We start from the raw sequence: 22,899 nt of genomic DNA, 5'->3' as shown, positions 1-22,899 counted from the left end.
GGGAGGGATTGCATTGGGAGTTATACCTGATATTAATGACGAATTGATGGGTAAAAAAAAAAAAAATAAGAATAAAAAAGGTAAAAATTAAAAAAATGGAAGAACATACCATGCTCATGGATAGGAAGAATCAATATTGTGAAAGTGGCCATACTGCTCAAGATAATTTATAGATTCAATGCCATCCCCAGTAAGCTACTAATGACTTTCTTCACAGAATTGGAAAAAAATTACTTTAAAGTTCATATGGAACCAAGAAAGAGCCCGCATTGCCAAGACAATCCTAAGCAAAAAGGTCAAAGCTGGAGGCATCATGCTACCTGACTTCAAACTATACTACAAGCCTACAGTAACCAAAACAGCATGGTACTGGTACCAAAACAGAGATACAACCCAATGGAACAGAACAGAGCCCTCAGAAATAATACCACACATCTACAACCATCTGATCTTTGACAAACCTGATAAAAACAAGAAATAGGGGAAAGGATTCCCTATTTAATAAATGGTTCTTGGAAACCTGGCTAACCATATGTAGAAAGCTGAAACTGGATCCCTTCCTTACACCTTATACAAAAATTAATTCAAGATGGAATAAAGACTTCAATGTTAGACCTAACACCATAAAAACCCTAGAAGAAAACCTAGGCAATACCATTCAGGACATAGGCATGGGCAAGGACTTCATGACTAAAACAACAAAAGCAATGGCAATACAAGCCAAAATAGACAAATGGGATCTAATTAAACTAAAGAGCTTCTGCACAGAAAAAGAATCTACTATCAGAGTGAACAGGCATCCTACAGAATGGGAGAAAATTTTTGCAATCTACCCATCTGACAAAGGGCTAATATCCAGAATCTACAAAGAACTTAAACAAATTTACAAGAAAAAAATCAAACAACCCCATCAAAAAGTTGGTGAAGGATATGAGCAGACACTTTTCAAAAGAAGACGTTTATGCAGCCAACAGACACATGAAAAAATGCTCATCATCACTGGCCATCAGAGAAATGCAAATCATACCCACAATGAGATACCATCTCACACCAGTTAGAATGGCGATCATTAAAAAGTCAGGAAACAACAGGTGCTGGAGAGGATGTGGAGAAATAGGAACACTTTAACACTATTGATTGGACTGTATACTAGTTCAACCATTGTGGAAGACAGTCTGGTGATTCCTCAGGGACCTAGAACTAGAAATACCATTTGACCCAGTGATCCCATTACTGGGTACATACCCAAAGGATTATAAATCATGCTACTATAAAGACACATGCACACATATGTTTATTGTGGCAGTATTCACAATAGCAGAGACTTGGAACCAACCCAAATGTCCATCAATGATAGACTGGGTTAGGAAAATGTGGCACGTATATACCATGGAATACTGTGCAGCCATAAAAAGGGATGAGTTAATGTCCTTTGTAGGGACATGGATGAAGCTGGAAACCATCATTCTGAGCAAACTATTGCAAGGACAGAAAAGCAAACACCGCATGTTCTCACTCATAGGTGGGAACTGAACCATGAGAACACTTGGACACAGGAAGGGGAACGTCACATACAGTGGCCTGTTGTGGGGTGGGGTGAGGAGGGAGGGATAGCATTAAGAGAAATACCTAATGTAAATGACAAGTTAATGGGTGCAGCACAGCAACATGTCACATGTATACATATGTAACAAACCTGCACATTGTGCACATGTACCCTAGAACTTAAAGTATAATTTAAAAAAATACGGTTTGACTCTGTGTCCCCACCCATATCCGATGTGGAATGGTAGTCCCCATATATTGAAGGTGGGTCGTGATGGGACGTGATTGGATCATGGGAGTGATTTCTAATGGTCAGCACCATCCCCCTAGTGCTGTCTCATGATAGAGTTCTCATGAGATCGGACATTTTGAAAGTATGTGGTGCTTCCCCCACTTGCTCTCTTCCTGTCCTGCTCCACCATGGTAAGATGTGCTTGCTTTCCCTTCACCTTCCGCCGTGATTGTACGTTTCCTGCAGCCTCCCTAGTCATGTAGAACTGTGAGTCAGTTAAACCTTATTTCTTTATAAATTACCCAGCTTCAGATAGTTCTTTACAGCAGTGTGAAAATGGACTAATACAGTCTTCTTTCAGTTTCTGTTCAAATATCATTTTAAGTCCAGTGCCCTGATCAATCATATTCCCAAAGAGGCCCTTCTTCCCTCTACTGCCCAAGGATAGTCATCCTGAGAACTGACTCTTCTCTGGGCTCAGAAGGCCTCCCAGCTTCCTGTTTCTCTTGGGGCCAAGCACATTGTGTTTTCTGATCAGCTGAATGTCTTCTCCAAAGTGGGATGAAGAGAGAGGAATTAGGATCAATTGAACAATTTGTCCCTGTGGGGCCAATCGTCATCGTCATGGGTTTCCCTTCCTAAGGATTTTTTTTTTTTTTTTTTTTTTTTTTTTTTTTTTTTTTTTTTTTTTACTAAGTGCAACATTTCCCTGAAAATGTGGCTTTACCTATTCTTATGGTTTTATGAAGTCATAGAGAAAGCAGCAACTGCAATTATTGGCATTCCGGCTCCTACTGTGGTTGATACCTACAATTTCTGTTGCAAAGGATACTTGTCCAAGAATACTTGGAACTACATCTGATACAGCTTGGAGGTACATGTCATTAGTTGCAAATTGCCAAGTCCTGTTTAAGCCACAAAACGAAGTGTCATCATGGCTGTGTTCCAGAAAGGGCAAATATGGATTTTTGGTATAGTAGCTACTATCCATCAGTCAGCTATTTGTTATTTGGAAATTGCTGATGACAATTGTATGCAAACTTTGCCACCTGTTTTGCAGTGCACAGTTTAGCCTGGTTCTACCATTCACTACAATTCATGGGTTACATATAATCATATTCAGCCTCTCCTTGGCTTCCAACATGCTCCGGTTAACCATATTGCTCCCAACTTCTGTCTCATGTCATTACTTGGCATGCACACCCCAAACATTGAGTCCTATTGGAACAAATGTAAAGCAAAGTGCAAGACCACAAGAGGAGTTTATCGTATGTTGGACTTATATATGGCCAAATTTATGTGGTGTGATTGATTTGGAATGTTTTCAATTCCCTTTTGCTAAACATAGCAGAACAATCTCCTGTTAACTAATACGATGTTTTGACTGTTGGTTTTAGTATGTTTTGGTATAAATATCCAAGGACAGATCTTTCAGTTGAATACATCTGAGAAACAAGTTGTTCAATTGATCCAGGAATTACATACACTGCTCTTTGGGGGTGAGTTGGCTTTTACCCAATTGTGTATGTCTACCTTTGTGTGAGCGACACAAGGATAAGAATTTATAGTTGATTAAGTATGTTGCCGAAGACCATTTCTGTCAACTCGGAGCACCAGATCATAGTTAGAAACTTCACACACACACACACACACACACACTCTTAAATCAGTTCCCATTTATATCATTTTGACCTGTATTGCCCCTTGCAGGGACATCCATTGTAAGAGTAAGAATAGTCTATATTGGTTTCTCTCTTCTATAAATGTCATTGAATAATTGCTTTCCTGAAGAATCCTAATCCATATGACTACATTTTAAACACAGATTTCTCCCCAGTGGTCCTTTGGCCATGGAGAAATTAGCATTAACTATAAAGCAGAGTGCTTGAAAGAAGTTCCTTGAGGGAAATTGGGATCACAAGTGGAAAAGAGATTTATACTTTTCATTTAACGGCAATATGTACTTTATCCAATTTTACATCATTAGGACCATTAAAGGGCAGGAATGTGAAATACATCCTCTCTGAAGACAATTCTTCATATTCATATAACGTTTTCTGCTTTAAGAAGCCAATCACAAGAAAGAGTCCAATGTGAACGTACTCTGCTGTTCAAAGTGTTTATTTCGAGGGCTCTTCATTTCCCCTGCACCCTCCAGAGAGTTAAAACACTACAGGGCCTCTAATCTCTACCTACATAACTGTCTTCTCTGGACAGTCAGTTTCTGAAAATTTCTTTTGAAATCAGTGACAAAAATGCCTAGCCTATTAGTGGATTCCATTTTGTAAGCTTATTTTTACAAATCACAGACTTCTCTAATATCTTTGTAATTATTCAATCTGACCAAGTGATTTCTGGGAGTAAAATGTATTTGAGGCTGTGTATATCAGCTAAGGGTGTTCTTTAATGAGAAATCTTATCACACACACCTTCTGAATACATTTCAACTGCACACAGGACTGGGTTTTGTATTTCTTGGCAATATGCCAAGAAAAATCTCTAGGAACAAGGCTAGCATTTGATGCCCAGTGGATTCACACATAAACCTGGCAATTTTCTTTGGATCTCTACTCATCAGAAGCTGTTATTAAACCAGATACTATGAGCAAACACACTCTTAAGTCCCTCTGGAGGGGATGTGTGACAGACAGAGGAACAGCAGAGTTTTGTAACAGAATTTTGAAGCCTTGCCCTTCTGTGTAATTCAAATGGCTTTTTTTTTTGTTTTTTTGTTTTTTTTTTTTTTTTTTGAGAGAGAGTCTTGCTTTGTTGTCCAGGCTGGAATGCCATGGTGCAATCTCAGCTCACTGCAACCTCCGCCTCCCAGGCTCAAGCAATTCTCATGCCTCAGCTTCCTGAGTAGCGGGGATTACAGGTGCCCGCCACCACACCCGGCTAATTTTTGTATTTTTTGTGGAGACAGGGTTTTGCCATGTTGACTGGGCTGGTCTCAAACTCCTGACCTCAAGCAATCCACCCTCCTCGGCCTTCAAAAATGCTGGGATTACAGGCTTAAGCCAGCACATCTGGCCATCAAATGGCAGTTTTCAAAAGGGAATAAGGATGGTGACATGATTGGTTACTTATTCCCAGGTCAGTGGTTAGTGGCAAGTGGCCACTGAGAGTAGACAGTGGCCTTTCTAGGTAATCGGAGATAGTCAGCGTGAAGTCATAGAGTAGACAAGACAAGGGGATAAAACCTTAGGCCAAAGGACTGAGATAGGACCTGGAAAGTCCCAGGGGAATATTGGAGGCTGAGAACACTCTCTGAGCTGGGTTTTGCTAGCCATGGAGAGATCCCAGAGCATCTAATGCCTTTTAAGGTAGAACAGTTCCAATCTACCCATGTGGCCCCACACAACTTTGCCAATACCTCTGGATGTAAAGGTCCTTCTGTCATCGGGCAGTTTCTTTCAGAAGCCAGTGTGCGTATTTTTTTCACTTGTGGACCTTAAACATTTTGCTTCTAGGGAAAGACATGTAAGGCTCATCGACAGCACCTGGCAAGTGTTTAGAAAAGACTTCTCCTCTGGAGAGAAAGAAAAGCCTGGAAGAAGATCTGAATGTCGGATGCCTCAATTCACTGCCGTCAATGTCTAAGAGGGGCAGGGACCCTGGTCACAAGGCCCTGCCACAAAATCTGTCAGTTGGGTAGAAATTGACTCAGCACTTTTCTTCTTAACAAGCTCAGCCCTGATTTCACTCTCAGGGCAACAGAACCATTATCAAGATGGCTGGTGAGATAACCAGGGTGTTTCTGAGATGAGGGAGGGAGGGTGTAATAAGACAATGGGAAGAGGAGGGTCTAAAAAACACCAAAAAATTCAACGCCTGGAAGTGAAACTCTTCCTAGTTTTAAGTAATTAGTTATAAATGTTAAACGTGCTGGAAATGGGTTATGAATCATTCAGGTAATAAGAGCAATTACTGTCCAGCTGTCAGTAGAAAAGAAAATAGCATAGTTCATCTGGATTTTACTTCCAGGTCTATCCAACTGTCAGTGGGAGTCTCATTCAAGCCCCTTAACCTCTCTAGGGACCTCAGTTTCCCCATCTTTAAATGACAGCATTAATTCTAAGTTTCATCCAGTTTTATTAACACTATGTAACAAAAAAAAAAAAATGCAACAAATCGTATGTGATGGTTAATTTTATATGTCAACTTGACAGGGCCACAGGGTGCCCAGATGTTTGTTTCAATGTTATTTCTGGGTGTGTCTGTAAGTGTGTTTCCAATGAGATCAGCATTTGTACCAGAGGATTGTGTAAACCAGATTGCCCTTCCTGATGTGAGTGGCCATCATCCAATCAGTTGAGGACCTGAATAGAACAAAAGATGGAGGAAGGCAGAATTCACTCTCTTTGCCTAATTGATTGAGTTGTGACGTTGGCCTTCTGCCCTCAGACAGTGACATGTACCATTGGTTCTCCTGGTCCTCAGGCCTTCAGACTCGGACTGGGACTACACCACCAACTTTCCTGGGTCTCCAGTTTGCAGACTATTGATTATGGGACTTTTAAGCTTCCATAATCATATGAACAAATTCCTTCTAATGATCTCTTTATATTTACCTCCTATTAGTTCTGGTTCTCTAGAGAACTCTGACTAATACATTATACATTTGGGGACAAAGATACTGCTCAAGGCTAGCCTTCTTATCTCCAATTTTACTGAAAATAATTTTAGGAACTAAATACTTGGTATTTTTTCTCTTTGTTCCCTTCAAGTAATAATTAATTTTTAGTGTTTTGTTCTTGGGTAGGAATTAGAAACATTATGTAGCTGACAGAGGGCTACATGCTGAGCTTATAAGGAGGAGCTGCTTTCTGCAGCCAGTTTCTTGATGAGAATTCAGCAGGAGGAGCTCTTTAGCTGTGTGAACAGTCAGTCATCAGAAGGGTAGGTAGTTAGCAAGATCTATGGTATTCAGCAAAATAAAATTCTCCCAGCAGAGAATGCCATGCTTCTTTACTCATTAAGGAATGGGTGAGCCCTTCCCTGACACCCTGACTGTTCCAGTCTATAGTCGAAGTATCAGTGGGAAATCAGGGACCCATACGTGCCAAGTCCTTTTTTAGGTCTCTTCTTTAAAGCTGGTTAGCTACCCCTATACGTCAGAGTGCCTGAGGTCAAGAAGAGCTGGAGGGGCTGATATTTAGCCAACGTGGTCGCTTCCACTGACCCTTTTGTTCTCATAGCAGCCCAGCCTCCCATCAGGAGGCATGGAGCCCCACCAATGCAGGGGTCTAAAAAGGCACCAGGAAGACTGGGCTTGGGCTGCCAATGAGGGGGCATCTGTCAGTGAGCTTCCACTTTTAGAAGACATGACAGCTTCTAGCTAACTTTACCAGATGCTTGTTGTTGAACTCTTCCTCAAGTCTGCAAGTGGAATTCTTCAGGGAAACATGGTATTTCTCTGGCTGCCACAATATTTATTTATTTACCTACTCAACTATTTGGTGGAGAACGTCACAGGGCTTAGAGTGGTCTCAGCCAAATTGTCAGTTAATGAGGCTTCTGATCTGTTGCAGTGAGTTTGGATTTTTACCCTTCAGGACTGTCATCAACAGAAAACAGAGGTGCTTTAGGTTTGTTTGTTTGTTTTTAAGGCTTTTAATACAAAATCACAGAGAAATACAGAAAGAAAATATCATATAAGCCAATTACTAAATAAAAAAAATCCCAACCAGCAAATTTGTCACATTGGGCAGGCATTACAAAACAGGATGAAAGAAAAAGAAAAAATAAAATAAAACACTCCCTGAAATCTGGCAGGTGGATTTTAGAGGCCATGGGGAGCTTGCTTTAGTTATCCTGGTGAAATGGGATAGCAGTGGTTTTTGGAATATGGCCACCGCCTCCTCTGTTTCTTGCCAGTAATGGTCATCTGAAGGGAGGGTACTAGCCTGGGCAACAAATATTTGACATCACTTATGCAGTCTGAGGCCTCAAAGACAAGAAGCTTTGGAGTCTTCCATTCCATATCCCACACAGTCTCAATGCTGTCACTCGATGCTGAGATAATGATGGGCTAGTCAGGGTGGAAAGCAACTTCACTGATGGAGCCAGCATGGCCAGGCAGCTTATACAATATTCTCCTGCTTGTGGTATCCCACACATACACAAACCTGTCAGCTGAGCTACCTGCTATTTTGCTTCCATCAGGTGACCAAGAACATCTTAGAAGGTTCTTTTCAAAGTTGTGCACATTTCCTTGAAATATCTTTACACACCTCTCTTTGGGGGCAAATGGCCAGACATCCCAGACAAGAATTGTATTGTCCATTGCATTGGACAAGAGATAAGAGCCTTCAGAACTTAAGCTCAGGCCAGTCACTGAATCTGCATGGCCTGTCACGGTGTACATTAGTTTGTTCTGGTGCAGGTCCCAGACCTTGATATCATTGTCTATTCCACCAGAAATAATCTGATCACTTGTGTCATTGAAGGTCACAGCTAACACCCGGTACATGTTCCAAAATGTTTGGATGGCTGCTTTCTTCCAGATGTCCCAAAACTTAACTGCCATCGTCACCGCTAGTGCAAACAAGCTGGCTAGATAACAGGAATTCACAAAAGAAGTATGTCCCTTTAGCCTTTTAACCCTCTTGCCTGTTTCACTATCGCACACAGCCACAGTTTTATCTGTGGATGCTGAGAAGAGCATACTGCTATCTGTGTTGTAGTGCAGTTCCATCACTGCTGCACTGTGTCCCTTCAGTATGGCAGTGTTATCACAGTCACCATATACATTCCATGACAATATCAGTCGGTCAAATCCTGCAGATGCAAAGGTGGATCCCTTGGGGTGGAACTTGAAGAAGTATACTTCCCCTTCATATCCAGAGAGCAGCATGATTGGGGCTTGAAGGGAGGGACACCTTGGAGGTCCTGCTTGCAGCAAAGCTTCCGGCATCGCCGGCTTCTGGCCGGCTCCAGGGCCCGATCCAGCCGCTCTCAACAGCAACTCATGCCGCTGCCGCTTGACTGGGACCAGGGGTAACTCTGGGCCCCTATGCTTCTGCTGTTCTGTCATGGTGGCAACTGGATGGTGCTTTGGGTTTTTGAGGCCCACCTGCCTCCATTTTTGTGCCACTTCCTCCGTGGAACTCTCCCATCCCTCAATGCACAGGGTCCCTGTAGTCCCTGTGTTCCTTCCCCATCCTTCATATCTGCTTGCAGCTACTCCACAGCTTTTTGGAGGCAATATGATGACTTCAGCTTTATTGTGTGTGACAATGACTTCTGTTGTTTCTCCAGGGACATCTGCATTCGAATAGTACAAAATCCGTTAATCCACAAAGCAATTTCAGGCAAAAGTTTAAGAGGAAACTGGGGAGTTCTTATAGAGTGGGGCTCATACCACATCTCTCCAATCACGTTATGTGGGGTTCTAACCCTGATTCACACCTGGCCAATCCTGCTCACTATACCCAGACACTTCTTAAAATTGCCTGGGAAATTGCTAACGCAAATTTGAACTTATGGTTATAATTAATTTATTATTATTATTATTATTATTTGAAACGGAGTCTGGCTCTGTCACCCAGGCTGGAGTGCAGTGGCACGATCTGGGCCCACAGCAAGCTCCGCCTCCCAGGTTCACGCCATTCTCCTGCCTCAGCCTCCCGAGTAGTTGGGACTACAGGCCACCCCGCCTGGCTAATTTTTTGTATTTTTAGTAGAGACGGGGTTTCACCGTATTAGCCAGGAAAGTCTTGATCTCCTGACCTCGTGATCTGCCCACCTCAGCCTCCCAAAGTGCTGGTATTACAGGCGTGAGCCACCGCGCCTGGCCGGTTTTAATTTTTTTGAGAATTTATCAAAAGCCATGGATCCTCTTCCCATTTGAATGTACACATGCATACTTTTTTTTTTTTTTTTTTTTTTTCCTTGCAACAGAGTCTCCCCACGTCGCCCAGGCTGGAGTGCAATGGCACAATCTCGGCTCACTGCCACCTCCGCCTGCCTAGTTCAAACGATTCTCCTTCCTCTGCCTCCGGAGTAACTGGGATTACAGGTGCCCGCCACCAGACCCAGCTAATTTTTGTATTTTTAGTAGAGACAGGGTTTCACCATGTTGGCCAGGCTGGTCTCAAACTCCTGACCTCATGATCCACCCAAAGCGCTGGGATAACAGGTGTGAGCTGCTGCAGCCGGCCCATATCCAAATTTTACATACAATTTTAGGAAGGGTCACCAGACTTCCTAGAGCTATTCTTGGGATCCCAGGTAAAGAAAGTTTGGTATTTGAAGTAAGGAGACCTGGATTCGAGTTTCCACTGTGATTTGAGGCAAGCTTTCCGTGTTCCTGTGAACCTGCTTTCTTGCCTGTAAAAGGAAAACTGTAGACTCTATCAGTGGTTTTCAACTAGACATAAAACTGCAGGAACACATTGACCCTCACACTCATTTAGAAACTGGGGTTGAGAACTATGAGGCAAGGAGACCTCTCCGATGACCTTTGGCTCCAGCATTCTTTGATTCTGAGGTTTTGCTCCAGAAATCCCCACAAACTTGAGAAGACACTCTTTCTACCCCTAGTGGGGAAAAGAGAAGATGTTGCATGACAGAGATGCTCAGAAGCCTGACTTCACCTTTCTTTCCACTCTGCTCCATTGTTTCATGGGAGAAAGTGGCAGAAAGGGAGTAGAGAGCCCTTCTAGAATTAATTCTCTTTTCGTTAAGAGTACATCGGATTGGGGAAGGATTTATCTATTCAACCTTGAAAGGATAGAGAATCTAATTCATCTTTATTTTTTGAGAACCTACTTGGCATATGGTAGGTACAGAATAAATGTGTTTTTTTACTTAATAAAATTATTTATCAAGATGTATTATTATGACTTTTTAACTAAGTAATTGTAACGAGCATCTGCTTCTCCACTCCAGTGATTCTTTGAGAATCGCCAATATAGTATTATATAAGGTTTTTTTTTTCCTGAAGTCATTGAAATAGATATGAATTTATTGATGAATTGAAATTCAAGGAATATTTACTAAGCTTTTATTATGTGCTTGACACAGTATTTTCAAAATAGTAAAGATTTAAGAAAAGGGTTTACATTTCCATGCTAATACTATACATATATGTAAATACTACTTCTGAAACAAAATTATAGTCCATTTATACCTTTTCTTCCCATTTCAGAAGGGGGGGATATAAAATTGTATAAAATTAAAAACAATTAAAAAATATTCTTTATTATTCCCTAGTTTGGAACCACCCCCCACCGCCCCCACCCCCTGCATTCTTCTGGTTGATTACTCTTGTTATTTCACGTGGAAGGACCCAGCCACATGCGTGTGTTTTGGGTCGGGGAAGCCGCCCATTTTGGACTCCGTTAGAAGGCCTCTGTCATGGAGCTGAGCTAGCTTCACTAACAGCTTTATCTTCCTGTCTACCATTGCATGAAATGACTCTGTAAAGTAGAGTTCTGGCTGCCTGCAATGAGGGATAACCCCAGCACCAAAGGTGACAATAGAATGGACTGAAAGGGATGAGATTACACATTGCTCTGTCAATGCTGTTGCTCAAAACTATTCTCACTCAGGAAAAGATTGAATTGCTTCAAATACTGAACTTCTCCCTTAGAAAATGTATAATTGAGTATAAAGAAAATACTTTTCATTTATGACCATAGTTATGTTTTTAATGTAAATCATCCTAGTATAATAATATTAATAAATATGATTTATTATATATTATCTATGTGGTAGTCTCTGTATTAGTCACTTTAATGCTGACATTGTATCACTTAACATATATTGAACATTTACTTTTTCAGATACCCAAGTAATTCTGTCAGCAGGCTTATTAGCTTGGTACTGTTATTGCCGTCATCCTCCTTCTATAGTTGAGGAAATGAAGGCTTAGAAGGATTAAATAACCTGTCAGAGGTCACTCAGTTGATAAATGGTTGAAAGCTGGGATTCCAATCTAGCTTTTCTAATCTTATTTGTAATTCAATCCTCATGCCAATTCTATAAAGTATTTATGGACATTTCCATTTCATAGATAAGGAAGCAGACTTGGGGAGGTGAAATAATCTGATAATAGTTGCATAGGAAGTAAATGGTGGAGCCAAGCATGAAACCAGATTAGTCTGACTCATAAACCAATGCTTGTTTCATTGTGCCATACTGACTAGTTGTGGATTTAAAGCATATTACCATGTAAAAAGGGAGGTACTTACCTATTTAAACTTTTAAAAGACCAGACATTTATTTTGGTTTGCCTAACAACTTTCTTTCCTTGGGTATTCAGTATCAGAGGAAAATGCCTGGTACCTGGGGAATACCAAAAATAAAAAAAATTGACATGTTTATTACTGCTTACAATGATACATTTTCTACTTTTTTACAGTAATATTTAAGTGAATTATTCTTGCAATAAATTTTTTTAGTACAATCCAATAACTGCTTTTTGAACACCTACCACATGCAAGGCTCTGAGTTAGTTGCAATGATGATGACAGAGATGAGTAAAACATCATCTGTCCTGAAGAATGAGGCAGGATTCATGCCTCACCCAGGAGAGCAGATAGGCAAATAAGCCATAGCAGAGTGTCACACAGGCCGCAGGGAAGGAGAACAGAAATGTCACATGAAGAAGGTGGAAACAGAGATTGGCCTTGAAGATGGTACATTAGTTTGTTTGGGTTGCCACAGCAAAGTACCATAGACTAGGTGACTAAGGAACAGAAATTTATTTTCTCACAGCCCTGGACAATGGAAGTCTGAGATTAAGGTATGAGCAGGATAGGTTTTTCCTGAGGCCTCTCTCCTTGGCTCACAGAGAGCTGCCTTCTGGTTGTGTCCTCAGATGGCCATCCTTTACTCTGTGTGTCTGTGTTGTAATCTCCTCTTCTTCAAAGGACACCAGCCATCTTAGATTAGAGCCCAACCTAATGATCTCATTTTAACTTAATTACCTCTTTAAAGGCTCTGTTTCCAAATACAGTCATATTCTGACATACTGAGGATTAAGCCTTCAACATACGAGTTTTGAGAGGAACAAAATTCAGCCCATGACAGATGGGCAAACTATCAAGAGAGAGGAAGTCTAGGCAGAGAAAACAACACGAGACAGAGGTTAGAAGGGAGCAGTGTGAAGTGCATTTGGGGGAGAAATTAAGTAACCCAACACGATGGAAAAAATAATGGCATTTAGGAGAGTCCCCCGACACAATGTCTTTCAGTCATTACCTGAAAGAGGAAAGGCAGTGAGGTGGGTGTAGGGGGAGTGAAGATGTTGAACTCAATTTAGGACACGTCAAGCTTGTTGTTCAATAGACAGGAATTTGAAAAGATGGGTTTAGAATATTGGAGTGCATTGGAGTATATAAAAGATTATTAAGTTATATGAAAAGTTTTACCAGGAAAGAAATTGGAGAGTTATTCATGAAAATGTTAAACTAGTTGTATTTAGAGGTAGACTACAGTTTATTTGTATTCCTTCTTTTTACTTTTTAGTGTTATTCAAAATGTTTATCATGAGCAACTTTAATAATTTTATAATTATATTAGTGTGAGGTATCCATGTTTCTTAAGTCCCTATATAAGATGGGTTTAAAATCCCTATTCCCTCACTCATCATAAGTCTAATACCTTCCACAAGATATCTAAGAATTTAGGAGCCTCTCACCCAATTAGTTTGTGGATTGTCTAAAACTTCACAGGCCCTGCTCCTATTTTGTACCTCATTTATCCAGATATTGAATCAGAATTTTGCTTATTTTGTGAAAAAAGAGCATAAAAAGGCTCATGAGAATCCTTGGCTAATATTAGAATTTATTCAAATCAGGAGAGATTGTGGGGTTTTACATTGCAGATGTGCAAGTAACCTAACATTGGCCTAGGGGCATCCTTCTTAAAGAGTCCCTCAGCCATTTCTACCAACTCAGCCTAAGTTTATGCCACTCATCTCTACTTTTCCTCTGGCGGACACTTCTCCTTCACCCTTATTTTCCAAATTTCTTCCATTTTCTTAAGAAAATCAATTCAGCCTTCTTTATATTCTACTCCTTCTTTCCAGGTTCCCCCTGCCCTCGGGTCTTATCTTTTCTGCCCAACTGTCTCAACAAGGTATCTTCCTAAAGTAAGACAATTTCATTCCTTTTTTTTTTTCTTTTTTTGGAGGGGGAGTCTCATTCTGTTGCCCAGGGTTGGAGTGCAGTGGTGCGATCTCTGCTCACCGCAACCCGTGCCTCCCAGGTTCAAGCGATTCGCTTGCCTCGGCCTCCGGAGTAGCTGGGATTACAGGCGACTGCCACTATGCCCAGCTAATTTTTTGTATTCTTAGTAGAGACGGGGTTTCACCATGTTGGCCAGGCTGGTCTCAAACTCCTGACCTTGTGATTCACCTGCCTCAGCCTCCCAAAGTGCTGGGATTACAGGCTGGGATTATGCGCCCAGCCGACAGTTTCATTCTTAAGAAGAATTTTAGTTCTATCCTTTAATGTATTTTTTACCACACAATAATTGATTTAAGGAGTATTTCAAAAATAACTAAATGTTGGACATCATGGAGAGAGATGAGACCATCTAGGAAGAGTGGAAAGAAATGAGGCCTTGAGGAGCGCCCACGATGAGGGGTGGAGTTGGGGCATAGAGAACCCCGGGAGGGAGACAAGGAAACACGAAGCAGGAGAATCAGGAGGATGCACAGTCAAATTGAGGGAGGTGAGGGCTTTGAGAAGGAGTGGGAGATAAGTCTCAAGAGACAGGGTTCCGAAGAATAAAAGTGGAAGCAAAGTCATTGGGGCCATGGGATTCGTACAGTGGTGCTATTAGGACCCAGACCCAGGATCCCTGTTGGGATTGTCACATTCACTGGAGGATTCATGATTGCCTGAAAGAATGGGGACACTCCAGAAATCCTACACTAACCATATAAAACTGGCAATGCATGGTTTGTGTGCTGCCAGAGAACCCCTGAACATTGAAGTTGACTTGGCTGAAGGTGTGCCCAACTGTCCCTAGCAGCTCACCTAGTAGCCAGCCTGGCTTTGTGCCCTGCTGTTTGCCCATAGCAGCCTCAGATGCCAGTTTCCTTCACTCATGTCTCCCCAGTTGCACAGATTTGTAGTACAGAACCTAAGTCCCTGACTCTGCCATTTCCTGACTCTGTGAACTCAGGCAATGACTTCATCTCCTGGACTCAGTTTCCTTATCTGTTAGTGGTAATGAGCATAATTATACATGTTATCTGGGCCTCCCAGGGTCAGTATGCAAATGACATGAGAAAAAGTATAAGTATAAATGCTCTATAAGTGCTACTGATTCAGACTACCTGGGCTTGGCCATTACTTACAAAATACGTGACCTTCAGCAAGTTATTTAATTTTGGTGACCCTCAGTCCCCTCATCTGTAAAATGGGGATAATAACTATACCTACCTCCTAGGATTGTTGTGAGCTCTAAATAAGTTAGTATACACAATGACCATAGAGCAAATTGTGACATTTAGTAAATGCTATACATGTGTTAGCTATTATTATACTATTACTATTATTGTACAAGTGGTGATATATTTATCTATATACAAACCATTTTTTTTTTGTCCCCCATAGGATCCAAGACAGTCCACAGTCCAAAGTTATACAATACCGAGAGATGACTTAAATTAGAAGTGGGTGAAAGATGGCTATTCCTTCTGTTTTCATTCTCCTGTCTCTATTCTGCAACCACCTTCCGTTCTGTTGTCTGCCAGTTTGACTCTGCCCCTGTCAGGCCTGGCTTGGATCAGTTTCTAGCATCTCTAGGCTCCCTGTTCTACCAAAGAGAATCTTATATTCTGTCCAGCTCTGTTTTGGGCTAGAGTGAGATTAGTAAGGAAGTGGAGAGAGACCAATAGAGCTCTCAGGGCTGGGAGGCAGGCTGGGGAGAGTCTCTTAAGGAAGGAGACACTGCCGGGTGTTTGGAGGCTAAAAAGAAATTGCCAGTGGAGACAGAGGAATGGAATATGCTGGCTAGACAGATAATTGATGGAAAGAGTGCCTGGAGCAGCCAAAAGGGCATGAGTTCAAGGACACAGGTATCTAAGAACAAAGTTGGCTGGATTTTAAAAACAGTCTTCGTAAATCAAGTGAAACAAAGCTGTCTGTCTTTGCAACGTAGGATGATCGAAATATCTTTCAGGGTAACTCCTCTTTGCCTTCCTCCATCTGAAGGTAAGTAAGGTCAGTTCTAAGCAAAACTGGGAAGCCTGCCAAAGTGTATTCCCTTCTTCCCCAGTCCCCTTTCTTCTGTCTCTTGTCCCATACTGGTTGGGCCATTTTCCCTCCCATCCCTGGGCTCCTACGCTCCACAGGCTCATGTCTAACAACATGCCAGGCTCCAGATCCAGTCAATACTGATGGAGACCGACTAAGTGGCAGGAATTCTCATGCGTATTATTTAACATCACAGTACCTCCATATCTCTGTTCTCATAGAGGAGACAAAAGCTCAGAGAGGGTGGGTGTAAAGCTCAAGGCCACACAGAAAGAAAGTGGCAGGGGTAAAATTAAAACCCAGGACTCCTGAAGACTGGTCCAGAGGCCGTTCCACTGCTCCCCACTAAGTCCTCACTAGTTGTCTTCAGTGACCTTCACTGACACTCCACCCACCTTGGCAAAGCTCTTCCCCAGCTCATGCGACCTTCAGTCTTCAGGGCTGAGCGTCTTCTATGGTTCCAGACTCTTGATATCCCTTCTTCCACTCACAGCCACCTTTTCTAATAGCAGGCCCACACCCATGTCCCTGCTACCTCCACAGCCACCTTCCCACCTCACCATCTCCAAATTGTCAACAATTTCCTGGGCTCACTTTCTCCCCTAGCCAGCTGGGGAGGCACAATTTTACCTCTATTCTCTTAGAGTTTTTTCTGATTAGCCTGAGAATTAAGTTGATGTCAGATAGGAGAAAAACATACAAATGTATTTGGTGTCACTTTTATGTGGTATGGAAGCTTTCATAAGGAAATGAAGGCCCAGAGACCCAGCTTGGGCTGAATGCTTGTATACTGAATTGGAGAAAGATTAGTAAATTGTGAAAATGTGACAAGGCGAAGGGGCTTGGGCTAGGGCAGTTAATTGGGTAGAGAAGTAACTAGGAAGATAAGGGTTAGCATAACAAGGTTTGCACAGATTTCCCTCAGCCTCAGCTTCCCATCCTCGATGATAGGAGTATTTTTTTTTTGTTTCTGGTATAGGAGGACACCTTTCAGATGGGAATTTCATCTTCTATTTTTAAGAAGAAGAAGAATGATCTTCTTGTACCTGCTGTTTTTCAAGTACCTTTAATTCAAAGTTGTCAATATGCCAGTTGGCACCTTTTCGGGGCAGTGTGTTCTGAACTTCTCTATAACTGAACACGTATAGGCCATCTCTGCAACCGCAGGACTGATATCTTCCCCATTTCTTTCCTTTCCTTCCTTTGGCCTTGCAAATCCCAAGTTTGGGAAATCTAAATATTCTTTCTCTGCATCTACATAGGAGCAGATACTGCGCATAGTGCAGAAAAAAAAATCTTACTTTGCCAATCAATTGGCCGCAAGTCTCCAATGACCAAACTTGCTGGGGGGCTCAATTCAAACCGATGGTCTTTTTCTTGGAGTCTTCAGTTCTGTTTCACTTGCTACTTTAGTGTTTCATCTCCCTTTTCAAGCTGCCTTCTTTTGCACAACTCCATGACTCCAATCTGAAGAACTTGCCTTTTTTTTTTTTTATTTTTTATTTTTTCTGGGAAGAAATTACAGCCCATCTTTAAAGTATTGCCTTCAAAATTTAGCTTTTTAACTCACAAAATTGTCTGTATTACTTGTTCCTATCCTATTCCCTTCCACCTCTGTAGCATCAGTAGTTCCCCTCCTGTTCAAAGCCGACATCTCCCTCCCAGGTTGTGCTGTGGAACACATCTCCCCAGACTTGGCAGCCTCTGTTGTCTTTTTTATTCCTTGTTCCTGCCTTCTGTTACTGCCCTCTCATAATACAAACCTGAGCAAGTATTTCCTTTTTATGAACGAAACGAAACTCCTCTCCTTTTGCACTCTCTCCCACTAGCTGCTGCTTGTCTCCTTCCTAGACCTGTCCTACCTGCTTCCACCTTCTCATTTCTGTTCAACCTCTTACCTCTTTGCACCCTAGCTTTCAGTCTCCATCCCTCTAGGAACACTGCCCTCTACAAGGTGATGTCTGCTTTTACTAATAGCTAAGGGAGAAGTTTCAGGCCTGGCTCTCCTTGTTCTTTGAGGCCTCCCTTCCTTTTATACTCCTCTCTTGACTTTTAGGGCATCGTTTTTCTGATCCTTTTCAACATCTCTTTTTTTTCTTTCTGGAGATGGAGTCTCACTCTGTCGCCCAGGCTGGAGTGCAATGGTGTGATCAGAGCTCACTGTAGCCTCTACCTCCTGGGCTCAAGTGATCCTCCCACCTCAGCCTCCCAAGTAGCTGGGACCACAGGTGTGCACCACCACACCTGGCTAATATCTTTTTATTTTTTGTAGAGACAGGTTCTCCCTATGTTGCCCAGGCTGGTCTAGAATTCCAGGGCTCAAGCCATCCTCCTGCCTTGGCCTCCCAAAGTGTTGGGATTGCATGCATGATGTGCTGGGACATCTCAGTGTCTTTGACTCCATCTTTGAATGAGTTCTCTTTCATCACTGACCCTCCAACTTGGTATTCCTCAGAGATTCATGCTCAGATGGCTTTCTTCTCCCTGTATACACTCCCCATGAGTTGACTCACTCACATTCTTGGTAAGTGAACTACCACTTATAACTCATAGCTCTGAAATCTTTGTCTCTTGTCCATTTGTCTTTTCTGACTGCCACACCCATATTATCATTTGTACATATTTGTGAACTGGATACTTCTGCCTGGATGATTCACAGTCACTTCTATTCAGCATGTCTAAAGCATAATTGATATTTCTTTATCTCCCCATTCCATCCTGCTTCTTGAACTCCCCCTCCCTATTTTCTGGAAAACAGTATGATAAGTACACAACCACTCAGATCGGAAACCTGGGCATCCTGCCAGACTCATCCTCAGCCCTGACCCCTGCCCTCTGTGCATCCAGCAAATTATCAAGTCCTGTTGGCTCTGCTTCCTAATGATCTCTTGAATCCACGTTCATCCTCAAGACTTCTTACCTTAACCATTGCAAAGCCTGATCTCTCTTATTTCAGTTTTGCCTCATTTTACTCCATCACCCGCGGTGAAGCCAGTGATTTCAAATGCCAATCAAATCAGGTCACTTCCCTACTTAAAATCCTCAGTGGCTTCCCTGGCTTACAGCTTCAAGTCTGGGTTCACTGGCACAGTGTACATTTCCCTTCATTGGTTCCCTAATTTATAGCTTAATTTCTCGTCAATTTCACTCCTTTGCACTTCACAAGCTTATCATGCTGAACTATGTGGCATTTTGGAGACAGAACCTCTGTCTCCAAAATGTACAGGCAGTATGGGACCCTTAGTGGGCAGAGCAATACACCATTCATTCTCTTTTATAGCTTCATGTCCTTTCACATGCTGTTCCCTCAGAGAGAGTTCTCCCATTCCCTTGGTAAATTTCTATTAATATTTTGGGCATCTCAAGATTACCTACTTGGATACGTCTTTTCCCAGCTTCCCTTGGTAAGTTTATGTTTTATGGCTTATCTCGTTGTGGGTTTTTTTTTTTTTTTTTTTTTTTTCTGATTATAACTGTCATCACTCTAGAAAATTTTGGAAATGTGGAAAAAAAATCGCCTACAATTCATTCCCTCAGAAATTAATTTCTCGGCATTTTAGTGGACATCCTTTTGGTATATTAGAAACCAGTATGAGTACTGATATAATTAGTTTCATAGCCTGCTTGTCAATGAAAAAATTTCACGGTGGAAACTTTCTCAAAGGCTTGACATTTTATTTAAAAAAAGATTCTTCTGATTTTCAAAAGAAATGCATATACGTAAATACAAAATACCAAACAGTACAGAAATTTAACAATTTAGAAAAGCAAAGTGCTTCTTAACCTGTCATAGGTTTTAAAACAGTTTGTAGCATACTCTTTCAGACTTTCCTATGCTTCTACTAATTTCAATATACATTAAAAATTTATATTGTGGGATAATATGCTTCATCTATTCTGAAACTTTCTTTCTTTCTTTTTTTTTTTTTTTTTGAGACTGAGTCTCACTCTGTTGCCCGGGCTGGAGTGCAGTGGCCGAATCGCAGCTCACTGCAAGCTCCACCTCCCGGGTTTACGCCATTCTCCTGCCTCAGCCTCCTGAGTAGCTGGGACTACAGGCACCCACCACCTCGCCTGGCTAGTTTTTTGTATTTTTTAGTAGAGACGGGGTTTCACCATGTTAGCCAGGATGGTCTCGATCTCCTGACCTCGTGATCCGCCTGTCTCGGCCTCCCAAAGTGCTGGGATTACAGGCTTGAGCCACCGCGCCCGGCCGAAACTTTCTTTTAAAATATATTTGACAATGTGTGTTTGAAAATGTAAAAACAACTTAATGGTGTCTCAGTTGTAATCATTATTTTGCATTTTTCTCTTCTACTATACCCTGAGACGTTGGAAGAAAGCCGTTTGCCTTCAAGTGAACTTAATTTACTGTTTTCTGAGTAATTTGGAAGAATATCAGACAGATAATTGTGATCACTTCTCCTCAGAGAACTCCTTGCCCACTGAAGGAGGGTGAGTCGTGGTGGGCCCTGGGGACTGACCATGCTTTGCAGCTGCTGCTGGAGTTGGTGACAAGGTCTCTCTTTGGATCTGGAGTCTACCTTGACTCCAGACAGGTTCCTCCAACCAGAAGCCCGAGGATGCCCTTCTCCTGCTTTCTGAAAGTACTGGTGACACTTTGTCCATGTTGAATGGTCCTCTTGTCCCATGACTCTCTTTATTTGACACATCCTCAGCTTCTGTTTCTGACTAGGAGCCGTAAACTTATAATCCCTCTTTTTGGTTAAGAGGAGAGTCACTGGAGCCCAGCTGATGAGATCACAGGGCTAAGGAGTCCAGAGCTATTTGAATCCATGTGTAGTCCAGCTAAACTGTTCCATGATGACAGCTGCCTGCCTAGTCCAAGGAGCCACTGCAGAGACATAAGCCTTCCTTCATCCCAGAGACAGGGTGTGTGAGTAAGCAGCCACCCACTGGCATTGCCAGAAGAAACAATGGATGGTGGGTAAGGAGCTCCGTATTCCCACAATGGACAAAATGCTGTTATTATGGCCAGTGTGTGCTATATCACATTGCCAAACCCAGAGTTTCATTAAAGGGGTGTTGCGGGAGGGGTGTCGGGGATAGTGCTCATGTATTGATAAATCACAAGCGCTTCTTGCTCTTTCTAATCTTTTGCATCGCCTGTTCTGTTTTCCTGCCATTTAAATCTCTACTGCACACTAATATGACAGTGTGGTTAAATAAATGTGGTCATGAAATTCAGGGAAAGAAAAGCTTATTCTTTTTAGTAATTTGTTAGTTAAAATTTCACAATGACACGTGCTTTGTACATTTCAGATACGGGTTAGGAAACATCTGTCTCGCAAATGTACAGGCAATATGGGAGCCTTACTGGGCAGAGCAAACACGGCTAAGGTCATTTTGTTGGGTCAGGGGTTGAGGGGGACATTGTCGTGGGCTTTTAACAAAACATGACCAATCAAATACCTTCCAGATTCTGATACCCACGCTGAATGAAGGGCCTTTTTGACAGGTGTAACATTTGACCAAACATTAAACCAAAAGCAGTTATTAAAACAATTAATACTTTTAAAATGTTTATTTTAAGACTATTTGTACAAATATACAAAAGAAGTTTAACTACAATTCGTTTCTGAGTTGTGTTGACTCATTAATCAAAAGCTTCAGTCCTGAGGAATTCTGTGAAGTTCACCACTGCACTTTCCCTGTATTGCTTTTGCTGGTTTTCCCGGGCATCTTTCTAGAGCATTTGAAAGTAACTTTCCTTCCGCTTGCTCCCCCAGTGCCCATGCCTCCTACCTTTGTAGAGCTGCAAATGATTTGCAATTGCCAACCTGTGTTTTCCTTACCACTAGGACCAGTAGACTGTGATTTTTTTCTTATTCTGTGTTAAACATTAAAAAACTTAGCTCTAAATATAATTGCATCCTTCATTTGTAGAAGTTGATATGTTCCTCATGACAGCTCAGAGACATAAGAAGCGTCAAAAGTAGAAAAAAAGGAATCAGTGTAGACCATTTCTAAATATAGTCAGTCACTTATAAAGTATAAACAAGAAATAAAGTAAATAGCTGGTACTTATTGAACAGTTAGGTGTCTTGTAGCTTATTGTGAGACGAAGGGAAAGTCACTAAACTTCCTTCAGCCTGGTTCCTCATCTGCAAAATGGGAACAGTAATACTGGCCCTGCTGACTTCATAAGACCCTTGGGAGGGCCAAATAAGGTGATGCCTAGAAAATAGGAAAGCACTTTTAAGATTTTTTTTTTTTTGAGACAGAGTCTTGCTCTGTCACCTAGGCTGGAGAGTGCAGTGGTGTGATGTCGGCTCACTGCAACCTCCGCCTCCCAGGTTCAAGAGATTCTCCTGCCTCAGCCTCCCAAGTAGCTGGAATTACAGGTGCTACCACCGTGCCTGGCTAATTTTTGTGTTTGCAGTAGAGACAGGGCTTAGCCAAGTTGGCCAGGCTGATCTCGAACTCCTGACCTCAGGTAATCCACCCACCTCAGCCTCCCAAAGTGCTGGGATTACAGGCGTGAGCCACCATGTATTTTTAAATAATAAAAATACAAGACAGGGTGGTAATATAATGGCATACTTCCTCCAAAATGCAGGAGCAGAGGCTCATCATTTGAGGATGTTTGTCCTTGCTAGAGATGTGAAGAGATGGATTCATGTGTAGAAATAAACAAATATCAACTGGTTAGATCACAAACGAGAAGCCTCAGAATATCAGATCAAGAATATGTAGAACATGCAGAAAATGCCTCAAGGCAAGAGTTTGCTTTGCTCATGCAGCAGCCTTACAAGAGTTTATGGTTTTCCAATGTCAGTTATCTTAGATTCTGTGATCTGTCACTAGGGAACCTACTCCTGCAATGCTGGCGAAGAAAGTAACCTCCTGTTCCAGGGCCAATTTGCTTTACAGAACATTAGCACT

At 41.9% G+C, this 22,899-nt stretch overlaps 1 protein-coding gene and 1 pseudogene across 2 annotated transcripts in view; one reads left to right on the top strand and one right to left on the bottom strand.

Moving 5' to 3' along the window:
- KCNAB1 (potassium voltage-gated channel subfamily A regulatory beta subunit 1) overlaps positions 1 to 22,899 on the top strand; it is a 430,095-nt gene that overhangs the window by 56,377 nt on the left and 350,819 nt on the right. The gene's annotated exons all lie outside the window — the stretch shown is intronic.
- On the bottom strand, positions 7,792 to 8,813 carry LOC108517244 (U5 small nuclear ribonucleoprotein 40 kDa protein pseudogene; annotated as a pseudogene).

Source organism: Rhinopithecus bieti, unplaced genomic scaffold (assembly GCF_001698545.2).
Source record: "Rhinopithecus bieti isolate Rb0 unplaced genomic scaffold, ASM169854v2 scaffold_2454, whole genome shotgun sequence".
Classification (NCBI taxonomy): Eukaryota; Metazoa; Chordata; class Mammalia; order Primates; family Cercopithecidae; genus Rhinopithecus; species Rhinopithecus bieti.
Note: the sequence above shows the minus strand (reverse complement) of the source record. Positions and strands in the feature narration are given on the sequence as shown.